This window comes from Coregonus clupeaformis, unplaced genomic scaffold (genome assembly GCF_020615455.1).
Source record: "Coregonus clupeaformis isolate EN_2021a unplaced genomic scaffold, ASM2061545v1 scaf3301, whole genome shotgun sequence".
NCBI lineage: Eukaryota > Metazoa > Chordata > Actinopteri > Salmoniformes > Salmonidae > Coregonus > Coregonus clupeaformis.
Window position 1 is genome coordinate 4292 of NW_025536755.1, and position 18817 is coordinate 23108.

Consider the following 18817-nt stretch of genomic DNA (forward strand, 5'->3'; position numbering starts at 1 on the left):
CATAATTAGCTGTTTAGGAGTCTTATGGCTTGGGGGTAGAAGCTGTTAAGAAGCCTTTGACAATTTTTAGGGCCTTCCTCTGACACCGCCTGGTATAGAGGTCCTGGATGGCAGGAAGCTTGGCCACAGTGATGTACTGGGCCGTACGCACTACCCTCTGTAGTGGCTTACGGTTGGAGAACGAGCAGTTGCCATACCAGTCGATGATGCAACCAGTCAGGATGCTCTCGATGGTGCAGCTGTGGAACTTTTTGAGGATCTGAGGACCCATGCCAAATCACTAGTGGAATGAAAAACAGTTATTTCATTTCAGCGCCTAGATTAGATATCTCTAACCTTACAAAAAAAGAATGCAGATTTGAAACTGCAGTAAAAGTGCAGTAACTGCAGTCGACTGTGGTATTTTGGATGCAGTAATTGCAGAATAACTGCAGTGTACTGGAGTTGAACTGCAATTATACTGCACTGTAACTGCAGTTACACTGCAAAATTACTGCAGTAAACACAACGGGTGTTATTTTTGACGCAGTATTTGCAGCACACTACAGTTACAGTGAGGGAAAAAGTATTTGATCCCCTGCTGATTTTGTACGTTTGCCCACTGACAAAGAAATGATCAGTCTATAATTTTAATGGTAGGTTTATTTGAACAGTGAGAGACAGAATAACAACAAAAAACAGAAAAACGCATGTCAAAAATGTTATAAATTGATTTGCATTTAATGAGAGAAATAAGTATTTGACCCCCTCTCAATCAGAAAGATTTCTGGCTCCCAGGTGTCTTTTATACAGGTAACGAGCTGAGATTAGGAGCACACTCTAAAGAGAATGCTTCTAATCTCATCTTGTTACCTGTATAAAAGACACCTGTCCACAGAAGCAATCAATCAATAAGATTCCAAACTCTCCACCATGGCCAAGACCAAAGAGCTTCCAATGATGTCAGGGACAAGATTGTAGACCTACACAAGGCTGGAATGGGCTACAAGACCATCGCCAAGCAGCTTGGTGAGAAGGTGACAACAGTTGGTGCGATTATTCTCAAATGGAAGAAACACAAAATAACTGTCAATCTCCCTCGGCCTGGGGCTCCATGCAAGATCTCACCTGGTATAGTTGCAATGATCATGAGAACGGAATCAGCCCAGAACTACACGGGAGGATCTTGTCAATGATCTCAAGGCAGCTAGGATCATAGTCACCAAAAAAAAACTATTGGTAACACACTACGCCGTGAAGGACTGAAATCCTGCAGCGCCCGCAAGGTCCCCCCTGCTCAAGAAAGCACATATACATGCCCGTCTGAAGTTTGCCAATGAACATCTGAATGATTCAGAGGAGAACTGGGTGAAAGTGTTGTGGTCAGATGAGATCAAAGGGAGCTCTTTGGCATCAACTCAACTTCGCCGTGTTTGGAGGGAGGAGGAATGCTGCCTATGACCCCAAGAACACCATCCCCACCGTCAAACATGGAGGTGGAAACATTATGCTTTGGGGGTGTTTTTTCTGCTTAGGGGACAGGACAACTTCACCGCATCAAAGGGGACGATGGACGGGGCCATGTACCGTCAAATCTTGGGTGAGAACCTCCTTCCCTCAGCCAGGGCATTGAAAATGGGTCGTGGATGGGTATTCCAGCATGACAATGACCCAAAACACACGGCCAAGGCAACAAAGGAGTGGCTCAAGAAGAAGCACATTAAGGTCCTGGAGTGGCCTAGCCAGTCTCCAGACCTTAATCCCATAGAAAATCTGTGGAGGGAGCTGAAGATTCGAGTTGCCAAACGTCAGCCTCGAAACCTTAATGACTTGGAGAAGATCTGCAAAGAGGAGTGGAACAAAATCCCTCCTGAGATGTGTGCAAACCTGGTGGCCAACTACAAGAAACGTCTGACCTCTGTGATTGCCAACAAGGGTTTTGCCACCAAGTACTAAGTCATATTTTGCAGAGGGGTCAAATACTTATTTCCCTCATTAAAATGCAAATCAATTTATAAAATTTTTGACATGCGTTTTTCTGGATTTCTTTGTTGTTATTCTGTCTCTCACTGTTCAAATAAACCTACCATTAAAATTATAGACTGATCATTTCTCTGTCAGTGGGCAAACGTACAAAATCAGCAGGGGATCAAATACTAACTGCATTTTTTTTTGGTAAGGGTATTTTCGATTTACACTGTAATTTTAGAATTCTTATTATCTCTGCACAAGAAATAACTCTGGTTTTATTCTGTGTTATGGACACTTAATGTGAGTGCTGTATCTGTTCCTATCTACAGGCTGATGTTTTCCTCTCTACAGGCTTGTGTGTATTGGGTGGCAGGTAGCCTAGTGGTTAAGAGTGTTGGGCAAGTAACCCGAAAGGTTGCTGGTTTAAATCCCTGAGCCGACTAGGTGACAAATCTGTCGATGTGCCCTTGAGCAAGGCACTTAACCCTAATTGCTCCTGTAAGTCGCTCTGGATAAGGGCGTCTGCTAAATTACGTAAATGTACTGTATTTGAAGTGCTATACATAACGTACCTGTTGTTCTTCTCCCTCCTCAGGCTGATGCTAAGATGGTGTGTGACGTGGTGAGTCGTATGGAGGACACTGAGCCCTACTCTCCTGAGCTCCTGGGGGCTATGACCCGCCTGTGGTCGGACTCCGGCATCCAGGAGTGCTTCAACCGCGCCCGAGAATACCAGCTCAATGACTCTTCCCAATAGTGAGTACTACTCTACCTCTGCTGACCCCCACAGGAGGACCTAGTGCTGCAGGATCAATACAACTCTCATTACTTTGCTCCAGTCAATGATAGTGTTTATGGATCACACATACATAAACATCATCCACTTACTACATTCATTGATATCCATGTGTCATTAGTCATATACAACAAATATGAAGCAACTATTTTGTGTTTTATAGACAAAGTGGTTTATGAGGCCCAAAGTGAATTGGTAAATTTCTGTGCTAGGTTGATGTAAATCAATTGGTATCAAACACTTATGTATGATCAGGGCCTAAAATTAACAACCGCCACCCGCCAAATGAAAACGCGTGTAGATTTTGACATTGGCGGGTAAGATGTCTATTTCACCAGTCACGTTGGCGGGTGGTCAGGTCTCCACAGTGCGAGCATTTCACTTGCATCTGTGAATAAAAATAGTCAAGTATGATGACATTTATAGCAAAATAAATACTGCAGTAACTGTTTTCAAAGTATTTCTGCCGTTTTCTTTCATAGCTGGTAAATTCATCGCACAAAGTCAAAGAACTACGAATCCTATAGCCTATCCCACCTCGCGCTTCAACACTGCCTGGCAGGGGACTGTGCGCACGTGAAAAGCTGAGTGAAAGATTCATTTTTAGGTGCACTGCGCACAGGCATAAAAGTCGGTCTAATTTACTTGAAACTAAAGTCTACTGAAGTGAAACTTTGTCCTTGTGTTTCTTGGCTATTTACATTGTTTTTTTCACAAGCTAGGTTGTTTTTCAATGTTTGAGTTTCAACTGCTAGGGAAGAAAAGACAAGGCAGCTACTAGTAAGGGGCTTCAGTCCAAACTCAAAGTAGACAGCCCTCGGCCCTAAACCCTCAGCCCTTGAATAATGTTTTACATCTGAGTGTACCTTAAATGTCCTTTGCCCAAGCAAGGGAGAGTGATGTTTGGAGAGGCAACGTCCTTGTTGGAAATCTTGAAGTTGAGCTTAAAAACAACCAACCTATAGCTATTAATGTACCTAGCTAGCTAACGTAGCTAGCTAGCAATCCTGTAAGGTAGCTAGCTACCCATAGCTGGCAAGCTAGTTTTATAGTTTGGTCATTTATTCCAATACATTTCAGAATTCCCCAAAATATGTTTATGAAGCTACCTTCGTTTTATAGGGTCCGCACTACGAGACTAAGCCAATTTGCCAACGCTAAAATCAATTAAATGTATATATCTTTTTTAACAAGCTAGCATTATAATGTTGTCTGACATGCCGAAAATGCAGCCGTGTTGATAAAAGTTGACACTTCGCAGCCACTGGAGTTTGACACGTGACTACAGTTTGCATTGAATTGTGGGTCATATCAACTCCACAAGTGATCAAAGTTCTTCACTCGCTCTGTCAAGCTAAATCGAGGGCCGAGGGGGCGACGTTTGTGAATTGGACCACTTAAGATGGCAATCAAACCGCATTCGGTTTCGACGGTGATTCCCCCAAGAGAAAGTGGCTAGTGCGAGGGCTGAGGGGGGTAAAATTATGGGTTTGGACTGCAGCTACGCCTCAATCTCACAGGCACAAACATGACTTGAGTCACGCTACCACGGTATCCTCCCACCCTTAAAGGGGCAGGTGAAAATGTTTGTCTCATCTGTGATATTTTGGTTAAAAGACTCAGGTCATAAAATATTAAATGAAATTAAACAAAATACCACATTACTTCTTACTAGTAATAGATTTATTGTTTTTAGAAACATTACAAAGCATGCTCATCTGTTTATTTGTGTTTTGTTGGTGTAATTTTAGCAAGACGTTTTATTTTATTTTGGCTGGTAAAATATCTGAGTTGTTGGTAGATTTTTTAATCTACCTGCCACAGTGGCTGGTGGACCAAAAAGTAAATTTTAGGCCCTGTGTCTGACTTATTTGTGCACTTACACAACAACCCCAGCAGGACCTTGGTCAGCCCCCAGACATGACTTATTCATTCTCCACCTGGTGTGGCCATCTTCTCATCCACCCCATCCTCTTTCCACCATCCCAGCGAACACAATATCAATTAATACTGCATTAAAGGAAAAATCCACCCAAAACCACTCATTCCTATAATTTACAGTGTTACATAACACTAATATGTGAGAACAATATTTTTTGGAACAAATGTTTCATTTTGTCATTATAATAAGGTTGGTAGCGACGTGAAAATTGTTGTGGAAATCTGTTGCAGCTCAAGTCGACTACAAAACCCACAATGCAATTCAGTCTCCATGGACTGGCTAGCAAACGTAGCTACACACAATAATACCAAAGTCAGTAGCTAGTTAGCTGTAGAAATCGCCTCAAACAAGCTGCGCTATCAATTTAGGAGTCTACAATCTCACCATGTTCAACCTGTATGTGCCTCACAGAGTGGAGTCTGGCATTTGCAATGGCACCATGCAATGCACCCTGGACTGAAGAGGCAGACAAATAGGAGAAATGTGTAAAGGCGTCAGCATGCTTCAGTTCGGCTGGTGGCTAGCCAAAGTCGCCTAGGCGAACCGAACGAGTGTATTCGCATACTACTTAAAAGACCTTTGCTTGAAAAACGAAAATAAAGTGGCAATAGTACTGTTTGTCCATTTTGAGACGCCATAGCCAGTAAACACTTCCTCAAAATAGTCAAATGAATCTAAGATAACTTAAGAAATCTTTGTTGTGTGCACGAAAACGAGTCTCTCATTAAATGACAACAAAGGCTTTACTGAAGAATTCCTACTGTTGACCAGTCACCGACAAAGGGGCATAGACTTGGGCTACCGACTTGGGCTTGCCCCAAAAAATATATTGTGTGCCCAAAAACCCCCAAAAAACCTTACTGAAGTCCTAAAGTGTTTCGGCTGGGAAGCATGCGGACGACATTAGAACCTCTGTTAAATTACACATTTCATGGCTAGCTGTGCCACTAGAGATCCTGGTTCGAGTCCAGGCTCTGTCGCAGCCGGCTGTGACCGGGAGACCCATGGGGCGTCGCACAATTGGATATTCTTGTCCCATCGCGCACTAGTGACTCCTGTGGCTGGCTGGGCGCAGTGCACGCTGACACAGTCGCCAGGTGTATGGTGTTTCCTCCGACACATTGTGTCAAGAAGCAGTGCGGCTCGGCTGGGTTGTATTTGGAGGACGCATGTCTCGACATTCGCCTCTCCCGAGTCCGTACGGGGAGTTGCAGCGATGGGACAAGACTGTAACTACCAATTGGATACCACGAAATTGGGGAGAAAAAAGGGTTTAAAAATAATACTAAGAAAATACCCAAAAAAAGACAAATACAAAATTAGACATTTCTTGAGGTAGGAATATCGCAAAAATATGATCAATGGCTCATTCAAGAGACGACAACCACCCCATTATGACAACCGCCAGTATTGAAATCTGACATGTACGATGGACGTTTTTGCAGTCTAAAAGTCGTATTCCTATTAATTTCCAGTGCGGCTTTATCTCAGTGCTACGTCATACCGGCCAAATTTCTGCCTGCTTTAACGGCGATATCTCAGATACACATGAAAACATGTATTGACCCAGGGAATCGATAGAACATCGCTCAGAGATGCACAAAAACAATATAACATTCAAAATGGATTAATCTTTACTTTAAGTACAAAGAATCAAACATTCAAAGGCAGATGTCTTTATGAGTGTGGTGGTTCAGTAAGTAAATAATCTCAGGGTTGGGGAGTAACGGATGACATGTAATCCGTTACAAGTAACTGATTACATTGTTTTTACTGTAATCTGTTACGTTACCAGCAAAACTATGGTAATCAGATAACAGATACTTTTGAAAAACTAGATGATTACTTCTAGGATTACTCTTAATTTCAGAAAATTATTTGACACCTTTCTGTTTTCTCAATGACATTCAAATCAGCATTGAAAAAAGGCACAAGTTTAAGTTTGTTTCCGCCTTAAGCGAGTCTGACCACAAATCAGAGACCACTATGATGACACACCAAATGTGTTTGATGGATTGCGGAAAAGAGCAGGAATAGGCTTTTGTAGGCTACAGTCCAAGCTATGTCTTCCAATGGTGCAACTGCTGTAGGCATCCAAAGATTATCCAACTTGAATAAACGCTTGGAGGTAAGAACGACAGCAGTGATGTAGCCTGCAGGCAGTGCGATATGGATATCACTTATTATTGATGCCTACATAGCGCATTGATTTGAATCACACTACTGCTCTCTCATTTACCTATTTGCGCCTTACTGATTGTGTTTGTTGTGGATGGCTGTTAACCCAATAATGGTTGAATTGAAGAAGCTTAAGCTGCGATTGTTTTTGCGACCAATGAACAGCCAGTTAAAAATGCACTCCTGCTAGAGCTGCATAGTGCATATCCCAATCTTGAAAAAAAAAAATAACTGTTTGAGGGAGTTCTTCCCTTCTAAACTCCTCCGTGGTATTGTGCTCCATACTGTCAAAAACACGTTTCATTTAAGAAGACCACGAGTAGGGCTTTTATTGCTCAATCTCATTCGTGCTGATTCAAAATAAATGTCCATAGTCCTAACGGACACATGCTCAAACTCGCACACTTTTGATAGACTTGAACAGCTGCAAATTATCGAGATATCAAAGTGTCACCAACAAAAACGTAAACAATAGGCCTAGAGCAAATGCAGCATATGGCATCAATACATTTTTCACATGCAAATAGCACTTGGGGTTCAAAGCATGCCATTCCATGAGAGCAGCATTTATTTTTCAACTCAACGCAATGAACCCAATCAGTCCTCCATGACAACAAAATAAACAACAGAGTAGCCTATAAGTCCTTAGCTGACTAAACTCAACTCCATGGTAGTCAGCTAATGTCCTTAGTTTTTGGGTTATGCTCATATAAACAATTAGGCTAATCTATATTTCCATATTTCCATGTCCTATTCTTGAAGATCAAGGAGTATTAAATTATTGGAATTACTGGAAATCTTAGACTTTGGTTTTTAATGTAAAGATATAGCCTAATTGTATTATCTGTAGTAGAAAGCAATGGGTTAGAAGAAGCCTACTGTACATAAACAACCCATAAAGCAAAATGAAACATCCATTTATGGCCAGCTATGTAAACTCTAACATGGATTTATCCTGCAATAGATGTCATTCAATTGGTAATATTCATTTTTGTCTTCTTCTAATGCCTTAAGGGGAAAGTAATCTAAAAGTAACAAAGTAATCAGATTACATTACAGAGCTTGGGTAATCCAAAAGTTATGTTACTGATTACAATTTTGGACAGGTAACTGTAACGGATTACTTTTAGAAAGTAACCTACCCAACCCTGAGGACGGGTGTGGAGAACAACCGCGTGTAGCGCAGCAGTGATACACCATGACAGTGTAGACAGGAGCAGGACAGCGAGAGAATGATTAAAGGACATAGCCAGTAGCGAGTTGCTCAGCTCCTCTGAGGTGGCTTAAGCCCATAGTATTGCATTCCTGAGAAAATTCATTTTCTTTCCATCCACAATATATTAGTGTGTCCTGCAAAAGGTCACGAAACACATTTATTTCACATTTACATGGAACTCAATTAATTGTGTTGTAAATGTCATAGCATTTAGGAATGATGTTTGATTACTGGTAGTCCAGTATTTCGCCCAGGAACTTGACACACCATGCAGAACTTGACATGTCTGGCACGATCATGTTATCTTAGATAAGATTCGGTTTTGTCCGGATCTACATTATAGAAACGTTGCATAACACTTTGAGGTGGATATGTCTATCAATGTCTTTTGATGTATGAAAGCAGCCCACATGACATGTAGATTTAAGAGTCATGGCACCCAGAGCAGTCTCTCTCGCTCGCTCTCTCTCTCTCTGTCTCTCTCTCTCTCTCTCTCTCTCGCTCTCTCTCTCTCTCTCTCTCTCAATTTAAGGGCTTTAATGGCATGGGAAACATATGTTTACATTGCCAAAGCAGGTGAAATAGATAATAAATAAAAGTTAAATAAACAATAAATTAACAGTAAACATTACACTCACAAAAGTTACAAAAGAATGAAGACATTTCAAATGTCATATTATGTCTATATACAGTGTTGTAATAATGTGCAAATAGTTAAAGTACAAAAGGGAAAATAAATAAACATAAATATAGGTTGTATTTACAATGGTGTTTGTTCTTCACTGGTTGCCCTTTTCTTGTGGTAACAGGTCTCAAATCTTGCTGCTGTGATTGCACACTGTGGTATTTCACCCAATAGATATGGGAGTTTATCAAAATTGGATTTGTTTTCGAATTCTTTGTGGGTCTGTGCAATCTGAGGGAAATATGTATCTAATATGGTCATACATTTGGCAGGAATTTAGGAAGTGCAGCTCAGTTTCCACCTCATTTTGTGGGCAGTGTGCACATAGCCTGTCTTCTCTTGAGAGCCAGGTCTGCCTTCGGCTATGTACTGATTCTGTACATAGTCAAAGATTTCCTTAATTTTGGGTCAGTCACAGTGGTCAGGTATTCTGCCACTGTGTATTCTCTGTTTAGGGCCAAATAGCATTTTAGTTTGCTCTGTTTTTTTTGTAAATTCTTTCCAATGTGTCAAGTAATTATCTTTTTGTTTTCTCATGATTTGGTTGGGTCTAGTTGTGTTGCTGTCCTGGGGCTCTGGGGTCTGTTTGTGTCTGTGAACAGAGCCCCAGGACCAGCGCTTAGAGGGCTCTTCTCCAGGTTAATTTCTCTGTAGGTGATGGCTTTGTTATGGAAGGTTTGGGGAATCGCTTCCTTTTAGGTGGTTGTAGAATTTAACAGCTCTTTTCTGGATTTTGATAATTAGCGGGTATCGGCCTAATTCCGCTCTGCATGCATTATTTGGTGTTTTACATTGTACACAGAGGAAATTTCAGTTTGGTGTTTGTCCCATTTTTGAATTCTTGGTTGGTGAGTGGACCCCAGACCTCACAACCATAAAGGGCAATGGGTTCTATAAATGATTCAAGTATTTTTAGCCAGATCCTAATTGGTATGTCAAATTCTATGTTCCTTTTAATGGCATAGAAGGCCCTTCTTGTCTTTCGCAGCTTTGTGGAAGTTACCTGTGGCGCTAATGTTTAGGCCGAGATATGTATCGTTTTTTGTGTGTTCTAGGCATCGGGTGTCTAGATGGAATTTTGTATTCATTTTTTGGAACACCATTATTTTTGTCTTATTGAAATATACAGTCAGGGTCCAGATATATTTCTCGCTCTCTCTCGCTCTCTCTCGCTCTCTCTCGCTCTCTCTCTTTACCACAAACTTTGCCAGAGGCCCATCAGATAAGTTGTAATCATGTGTGGCTCATCCCCACTCCCTGGCTGTGCTTGGGCCCAGCCCTACCATGCCGCTCTGAACTGTGGTGTGGTTCCGGGAATCAAGGGCGAAATTGTGTGTGTGTGCAATTTTTATTTTGAAAGCACAGTATAAGTGGAAGGCCCCCCCCAACCCCAAAAAACATGAAAATATATATATTTTTGAGGGGGAAACAGATTTTCTGTAGAAAAACAGCTAACGTTCTGAAGTTCTACACATTTTGCCATGGGGCAGAGTGAAAAATGTGTTTTTTACAGATTATGTTATGCAATTTTTCAAATTTCGCCATGAGAATGACAGAAATTGTTGCAGTTTTAAAGCAAATTTCCTGCTACTCTAAACATTTTGCAATGAGGCTGAGAGAAAATGTTAGTTTTAAAGTAACTGTCCAGTGAAAATCGTGCTTTTAAAAGTTCATTCTGTTAACTCATACCTAAATAATGTTGTTGACTTATCCTACACTCGTATTTGTGGCCGAAGCATAAATAGGAGAACACTTCAAAAACCCCACCTCAAACTTGAATCTCAAACAGACCGTTTAAAAAATGCTTGCATCCTGAGGAGGATGAGCTGGCCAATCAACGGTCTACTCGCATTAATATTTTTAATGATCGGTCTACTCGCATTAATATTTTTTATGATCGGTATACGCCCACACCATTCTGTTGTTGGGGTATGCCCATGCCATTCCAACACAGAAAAACTGCTTTTTAACATACTTAATTACAATTTTTTTAGAAGGAAAACTATTTCACTCATATTGTAATTCATTATAGGTCATATTTCATAGGAATCTGGAAACACTGGGCAGTTACTTTAAAGGTCGACTTTGGGCAAAGACGCAAAAATAACGGCTTTAAAAATGTATAACTGATCAATGCATCATCAAACCAGGTCATTTAATGCTTACATTTTTTTTATGAATAAGATATTTGGCTACAGAAATGCAATTTCTTACCCATCTCTACAGCTTCCGTCCAAAAACAGATCCGGTGAAATGACGTCAACACATACTGGAGGAGTTACTGGATAGCTACAAGTGGCTAGCTTAGCCAACGAACTAGCTGACACATCGATTAACCACCCCATTAATGTTGAAAAATTGAGAAAGAGGAGGAGTTGGACTGTTTTTTTGTGCCCAAAGTTGAGCGTTAAAGCACATTTCCTGCAATTCTACACATTTTACCATTGCTTATCACTTGTTCATATGCTATCTGGGGGGCCTCAAACCAAAACATTTATAAATAATATTTTACTCATATTGTCATTCTAATATGAAGAGTTACTCATATTTATTTTAAATAAATTATTGGGGGGATGAATCAACCTGTTCTGACATGGCCCCCATCCCCCGTGGCAATTTCGCCTATGCCAAGAATCTTCCAACTGGAATTTTGGGGAAACCAGAGAATTTATTGAAAGCTTTCAGAATTTTGCAACCCTAGGTATACCACAGGACACTTAGTTCTCTCTGTTTTCTCTGTTCTCTTTCAGTCCTCTACATTCTGATCTCTCTCTTTTCTGTGAATCGCTCTCTTTAGCGCCACCTCTTTCCTTGCTATGTCCCTCCCCTTGATCTCACCAACTCCTTTCTTTCCCGCCACATCAACCATCCCTGCTCCCCTCCCTCTCTCCTTTCCTCCCTCTCTCCTCCCTCTCCAACACCAGCCTGTGGAGTGATTGGAAGCAGCCGACAGCAGGCTTGGTGCTGAGAGATTTTGCCATGCAGAGCACTCAAGCTGGACGATGAGGAGGAGGGGAAAAGGGGAGAGGACGGATGGTGTGTGTGGGAGGGAGTTACTGGCAGGGAGCCATAGTAATAAGGGACAGATATGAGTCCCCTATACAAAGAGAGCCCCCTCCTACGCACCCCGCCTCTACACCACTTGAACAGACCCCAGATGACCCAGTCTTATCCTCCCATCATAGATAGACCAGCATAGATAGAACCTCATCACTATTCATCTTGCTAGGGAGAGCATGACGGTCACAGCACCACTGGGTTGCAGAGCCACAGGGCTGCTATATTTTCATGACATATTACATCAGATACCAGACCTCAAATCCCCAAGAATTCCCTTGGGATTTTATTCATCGTATTAGTCACTGGTGGACAATATGGATGTTAGTTTCATGAACTCCAGTAAATATTTCAAGGGAGGTTTGGCTGGAAGATAAGTCAGAAATATTATTTAATTCAAGAGCACGCTGATATCCAGTTGGATAGAGATGTTAATTGTGTCATAGCAGAGGAGTAAACACACTTAGACACGTTCTGCTGCTTACTCCTCATTGGATCGTGCTTTTTCTGTTCCAAAGTGAACGACAATGAAACTATGACACTATTGAATGAGACTAGACTGTACAAGTTACCACTCACAGTCCTTTATGGAAATCCCTCTTATAGAGCGAGCTGAAATTTGCATTGGCAGTTTTAATTTGATGATAAACAATACATCATAATGGGGAGAGAGGCAAGACAAACACAGATAGGAGGAATGGAAGATAGAGGAAGAAAGGAGAGAGAGAACAAATCAGTGACGGACAAAGAGGGGAGAGACAGAGAGGGTGGCAGAGGAGAATGTGCTACCTTGGAATTGTGATGTCACGAGAGGCTGTGTCCTGGAGGGACGTTACATCCCCCTGAGATGGCTGCAAACCCAGACAGCTATGGCTCCATCTGCTGGTATGGTCGGGAACTCCAACCCTCTATGGCCAATCTTCCCACGCAGCTGAAACCAATCAGGAGCTGATGAGCTGAAGGTTTGGGAAGGGAAGAGACACAGTCTCCAAGCTGGGCTCTCTGGAGGACAAGAGTGCTGCACGTCCACTTCCATGAGGAATATAAGGATTTGGAGATACTTACCTTTGGGAAATACTCACCTTTGGATATATGCACCTGTGGAAATACGTGTGGGACATTTGGAAGGACGTTTTGCTGGGTTGGCCACTAGCTGCAACGTGGACTACAGTAAGGCTGGGGAAAAGTTATTTGAGCGAGGGAGAGTTATGATTTTGGATGTGGAAGAGACATCCCTGAACTGTTAACCCTTAAAGAGCCACCAGAGAACAGAGTTGTGTTATACTTCGTTAGTTTCCCAAGACCTTTAATAAAATCCTTGTTTTGGTTGAACCTGGTCTCCTTGCACTACTTGAGCAATCCCGCTGAAAGCTGTGTAGCCTCTCGTGACGTCACAGATGGTGGAGAATACAGGCACGCTCAAGCGTTAATAGTGCATGTCAGAGGAGGATACCGAAGGTTTGATCACCCAGTTTTTCCAAGTTGGGCCGTAGGCTCCCCGCCGACTGAAATGGAGGACATATTGAAAGCCCTTGTTGCTGGCCAGCAAGCCCAGATGCAAGCAAACGTGGCTCTCTTGGAGGAGCAAAAGAAAGCCAACCTTCTGAAGGCAGAGGAGTTGCAGTTGCAGAGACAGAGGGTGGTCCAAAATACCCGCCCAATAAAGGCAAGTGACTTTATATCTAAGATGGGAGCTACCGATGACATTGAGGCATACCTGCATGCATTTGAGGCCACGGCCACTAGGGGAAGCCTGGCCCAAGCAACAGTGGGTTGGTCTGTTAGCCCCCTTTCTAACCGGGAAGCGCTGAATGCTGTCCGGGACCTGGGCCCTGACCAGGTTACTGACTATGATGCCCTGAAGTCTGAGATCCTCAGCAGATATGGACTCACAAAGTTTGGTATGGCCCAGCGCTTTCACAGCTGGACCTTCCAACCAGACCAACCTCCTCGGGCGCAGATGCATGAACTTGTCCGAATCGCAAGGAAATGGCTGGATCCGCAGAGGAATACAGCAGCGGCGGTGGTGGGAGGCCGTTGTGGTGGATCGTTACACACGCGCCCTGCCTTATGAGGCAAAACGGTTCATCAGTCAACAGGCCTTGACCACGGCTGATCTGACCGTGGAAGCTGTGGAAAAGTACCAGGCCACAGCGGAGATGCTGAATGCTTCCCGAAAAGACCCCAGGAGTGCGGCCCCACCACAAATGGGAAGAACCCGTCCCAAAGGACCCCAAGGTCTCGAACCCAGCCACGTCAGGGACTTATCCCGGCTCCAGGGGGGAGCCAGAAACCAGGCGGGTCCAAGAAGAGTACACCAGGAGGGGGGAAACTCGACAGTGTTACCGGTGTGGGGAGATGGGACATATCTCCTGGCAGTGTGGGAAACCAGCCGATGAACCTATGCCCACTGCGGAGTCCTCCAGCTCAGCACCCACACACCGTTTTGCCTCGCTCTTGGGAGTCGTAGATGGCGGCCCAGATCGACCCCCACCTGCCCGGTAACTGTGAATCACCATGATGTGGAGGCCTTACTGGATTCTGGTAGCCGGGCCACCCTGGTGCGTAAGGATTTGGTGGGCCCAACGTGTCTGACCCCGGGGAAAGTCCTCCCAGTTTCCTGTGTCCATGGGGACACCAGAGAATACCCCATTACTGAACTTACAATGACCAGCACACGGGGAACCATACACACGACGGCGGGGTGGTTGATTCCTCCCGTCCCTGTCCTAATTGGACGAGACTGCCCAGCCTTTTACCCACTCTGGAGAGAGTCTCAGGAGAGGATAACCCGAGTACCTCGGAAACGGAGAGGCAAGACTCATCCTGGGAAGGCTCCGGTGCAATCCTCCGAGTTACTCACTCCCGCCCGGGCTCTGATAGGGATGGCAGGTGCCCAGACCGACACCGAGACTGGTCCGGATACGGGAGAAGAGAACGCAGCCCAGGAAAGTGCTCCGTTCTCCAGTGAAGAAGACGTCCCAGGCACCCAAGAGCTTCCCCCTCTCACAGGCCAGTATGGTACGGCTCAATTACAAGATCCTACTCTTGCAAATGCCTTAAGAAATGTGCAGGTATTAGAAGGTGTAGTGTTAGGTGATAAGACAACCCCTACTTACCCCCATTTCGCAGTAAACCGGGGGTTAGTATATCAGATAGTCAAGAAAAATGAGGAAGTGCATGAACAGCTCCTCGTGCCACAGCCCTATCGGGCCACAGTACTCAACCTAGCCCACACACACCGCTTAGGGGCCCACTTGGGGGTAGAGAAGACTAAGGAAAGAATCATGCAACGTTTCTTTTTGGCCAGGAGTACACAAAGAGATAGAGAACTACTGCCGTAGTTGCCCTGAGTGTCAGCAGGTTGCGCCAAAGCCCACATATAGAAACCCGCTCATTCCCTTGCCCATTATCGAAACTCCTTTTGAGAGGATTGGATTAGACATAGTCGGGCCCTTACCGAAAAGTGCCAGGGGACATCAATACATTCTGGTCATTCTGGACTATGCGTCCCGGTACCCGGAGGCCATTCCGCTGAGGAACGCTACATCCAGACAAATCGCCAAGGAGCTGTTCCGTCTCTCAACTAGTCTGGGAATCCCAAAAGAGATATTGACGGACCAAGGGACTCCATTCATGTCCAGGGTGATGAAAGAACTCTGTGCTTTACTGAAAATCAAACAGCTGGAGAACCTCGGTCTACCACCCCCAGACAGATGGCCTAGTCGAACGTTTTAACAAAACACTAAAATCCATGCTGCGGAAAGCGGTAGGGGGAAGATGGGCGCAACTGGGATCAGCTGTTACCATACATATTATTTGCGGTGAGAGAGGTACCTCAGTCTTCTACTGGTTTTTCACCCTTTGAGCTCTTGCTTTCCTACAGACCCAGAGGACTGCTCGACATCGCCAAGGAGGCCTGGGAGGAGCAGCCATGCCAACAGCGGACACTGATCGACCATGTAGGGGGCTATGAGGGAGAGAATGAAGGCCATCTATCCCATGATGCGGGAACACATGGAGGCCAGTCAGCGGCAACAGCAAGCCTCCTACAACAGATCTGCTCAACCCAGGGAGTTTAAGCCGGGGACAGAGTGCTGGTCCTGGTGCCAACCGTTGAGTGCAAATTCCTGGCAACCTGGCAAGGACCATATGAGGTCATTGAACGCATGGGAGAAGTAAACTACAAGGTGAGGCAACCAGATAAAAGGAAAACTGAGCAGATTTATCATGTTAACCTTTAAAGAAGTGGCACGCCAGAGAGGCGCTGTTCAGCTCTCTACCCCCCACAGAGACCCAGGAACCGGCGCGAGAAGAGGTTCAGCTGGGTCCAAATCTGTCCCCACATCAACGACAGATGGCCCTGGAACTCGTGGAGCAGAACCAGGATGTCTTCTCCTCCCTTCCCGGTCACACAGAGGTGGTCCAACATGAGATCCGCACCATGCCTGGCCGAACGGTAAACCAGCGCCTGCATGCGGGCAGAGGCTCGTAAAGTGGTTATACAGAAGGAGGTAAGGAAGATGCGGGAGTTGGGAGTAATCGAAGAGTCCCACAGTGCCTGGGCAAGTCCCATCGTACTAGTTCCCAAGCCAGACGGTTCAGTACGATTTTTGTAATGACTATCGAAAGTTGAATGAAGTGTCTGAATTTGATGCATACCCAATGCCTCGTGTCGATGATTTAATAGACTCCTTGGGGCATGCTCGTTTCCTAACCACTCTTGATCTCACAAAAGGCTACTGGCAGGTGCCCTTGACCCCGGCGTCTAAGGAGAAGACAGCCTTTGCCACCCCGGAGGGGCTCTACCAGTATACCCGACTTCCGTTTGGTCTCCACGGGGCACCTGCCACGTTCCAACGCCTGATGGATCGAGTCCTTGCACCCCACAAGAGGCACGCAGCGGCTTATTTGGATGATGTTGTTATACAAAGTCAGGATTGGGCCAGCCACCTACCCCGGGTACAAGCGGTGCTGGATTCGCTCAGGGAAGCAGGGGCTCACGGCAAACCCGAAGAAGTGCAAGGTGGCCTTCAGTGAGACAAACTACCTGGGGTACACCATTGGGCGGGGTTGGTCAAAACCACAGGAAGCCAAACTACGGGCCATACAGGACTGGCCGCAGCCCATCAACAAGAAGCAAGTAAGGTCATTTTTGGGCCTCGCTGGCTACTATAGACGCTTTATTGCAGATTTTGCTACCATAGCTGCACCGTTGGACGGAGCTGACGACCAAACGCCACTCACGAATGGTGAAGTGGAACCCTGCGGCGGAGGCGGCTTTCCTCAACCTGAAGCGAGCACTCTGCTCCAGTCCGATCCTGGTGGCACCAGACTTCAAGAAGGAATTCATTGTCCAAGCGGATGCTTCGGAGGTGGGTCTGGGTGCTGTCCTCACCAGGCACATGACGGTGAAGAACATCCCATTCTCTACCTAAGCAGAAAGTTACTTCCAAGAGAGAAGAACTATTCAACGGTGGAGAAAGAATGTCTGGCTGTAGTCTGGGCCCTGGAGTCCCTTCGGTTCCTATCTCCTGGGCCGACGTTTCATGGTGGTATCTGATCACGCCCTCTGCAGTGGATGGCCAAGAACAAGGAATCAAACAGTAGAGTAACCAGATGGTTTTTGAGCTTGCAACCGTTTAACTTTTCGGTTGTCCACAGGGGCTGGCAAGCACCACGGCAATGCGGACGCCCTCTCCCGGCGTGATGCCTTCTTCGCTGCCTTTACCCGACGAGGACGTCGGGTCCCGAGGAGGGGGATGTGTGATGTCACGAGAGGCTGTGTCCTGGAGGGACGTTACATCCCCTGAGATGGCTGCAAACCCAGACAGCTATGGCTCCATCTGCTGGTATGGTCGGGAACTCCAACCCTCTATGGCCAATCTTCCCACGCAGCTGAAACCAATCAGGAGCTGATGAGCTGAAGGTTTGGGAAGGGAAGAGACACAGTCTCCAAGCTGGGCTCTCTGGAGGACAAGAGTGCTGCACGTCCACTTCCATGAGGAATATAAGGATTTGGAGATACTTACCTTTGGGAAATACTCACCTTTGGATATATGCACCTGTGGAAATACGTGTGGGACATTTGGAAGGACGTTTTGCTGGGTTGGCCACTAGCTGCAACGTGGACTACAGTAAGGCTGGGGAAAAGTTATTTGAGCGAGGGAGAGTTATGATTTTGGATGTGGAAGAGACATCCCTGAACTGTTAACCCTTAAAGAGCCACCAGAGAACAGAGTTGTGTTATACTTTCGTTAGTTTCCCAAGACCTTTAATAAAATCCTTGTTTTGGTTGAACCTGGTCTCCTTGCACTACTTGAGCAATCCCGCTGAAAGCTGTGTAGCCTCTCGTGACGTCACAGAATATTGAATGTAAATGCAAGGAGAAGCTGAAGGCTGTAGCCTATATACTCCTCATATGTTGTTTATGCTCTTTTGGTTTACAAGAAGTACTTCCAGAGGGGAAATGTGCTTTTTGTTACGGCTGGTTGATATGTTGTAAAAACTGATATTGTGGTATGAATAAGATGTGCATGATGTGGCCAGAATCAAACATTCATAGACTGGAATGACTGTAACCCCAGTTGTGTTGATGTCGCCCCCTGGATGCAGTGAGGTTTACTTCATCTCTCTGCGCAGGTGGGCTGGCCTGTTATGGCAGGGCAGGGTGAATCCACTCTATGGAGTAGTTTCATCTGGGTTCAAATGGCCATGTCAGTGTGAGCTTTGGACACACTTTGTAGAGATGTGACATCTCATTCCACTTCCAGCAGTTGCATCATAGGTCTCCCCCACTGCTCTTCCTCTATCTCCCTGGCCTGCCTCCATCCTTTCTTTCTTTCTTTCTTTCTTTCTTTCTTTCTTTCTTTCTTTCTTTCTTTCTTTCTTTCTTTCTTTCTTTCTTTCTTTCTTTCTTTCTTTCTTTCTTTCTTTCTTTCTTTCTTTCTTTCTTTCTTTCTTTCTTTCTTTCTTCTTTCTTTCTTTCTTTCT

The 18817-nt window shown here is 44.8% G+C and overlaps 1 pseudogene; it reads left to right on the forward strand.

Annotated features, from left to right (window-relative positions):
- Positions 1 to 2545: 2545 nt before the first annotated feature.
- The window catches only part of LOC123489789, a 34315-nt pseudogene continuing 18043 nt past the window's right edge, over positions 2546 to 18817 (forward strand).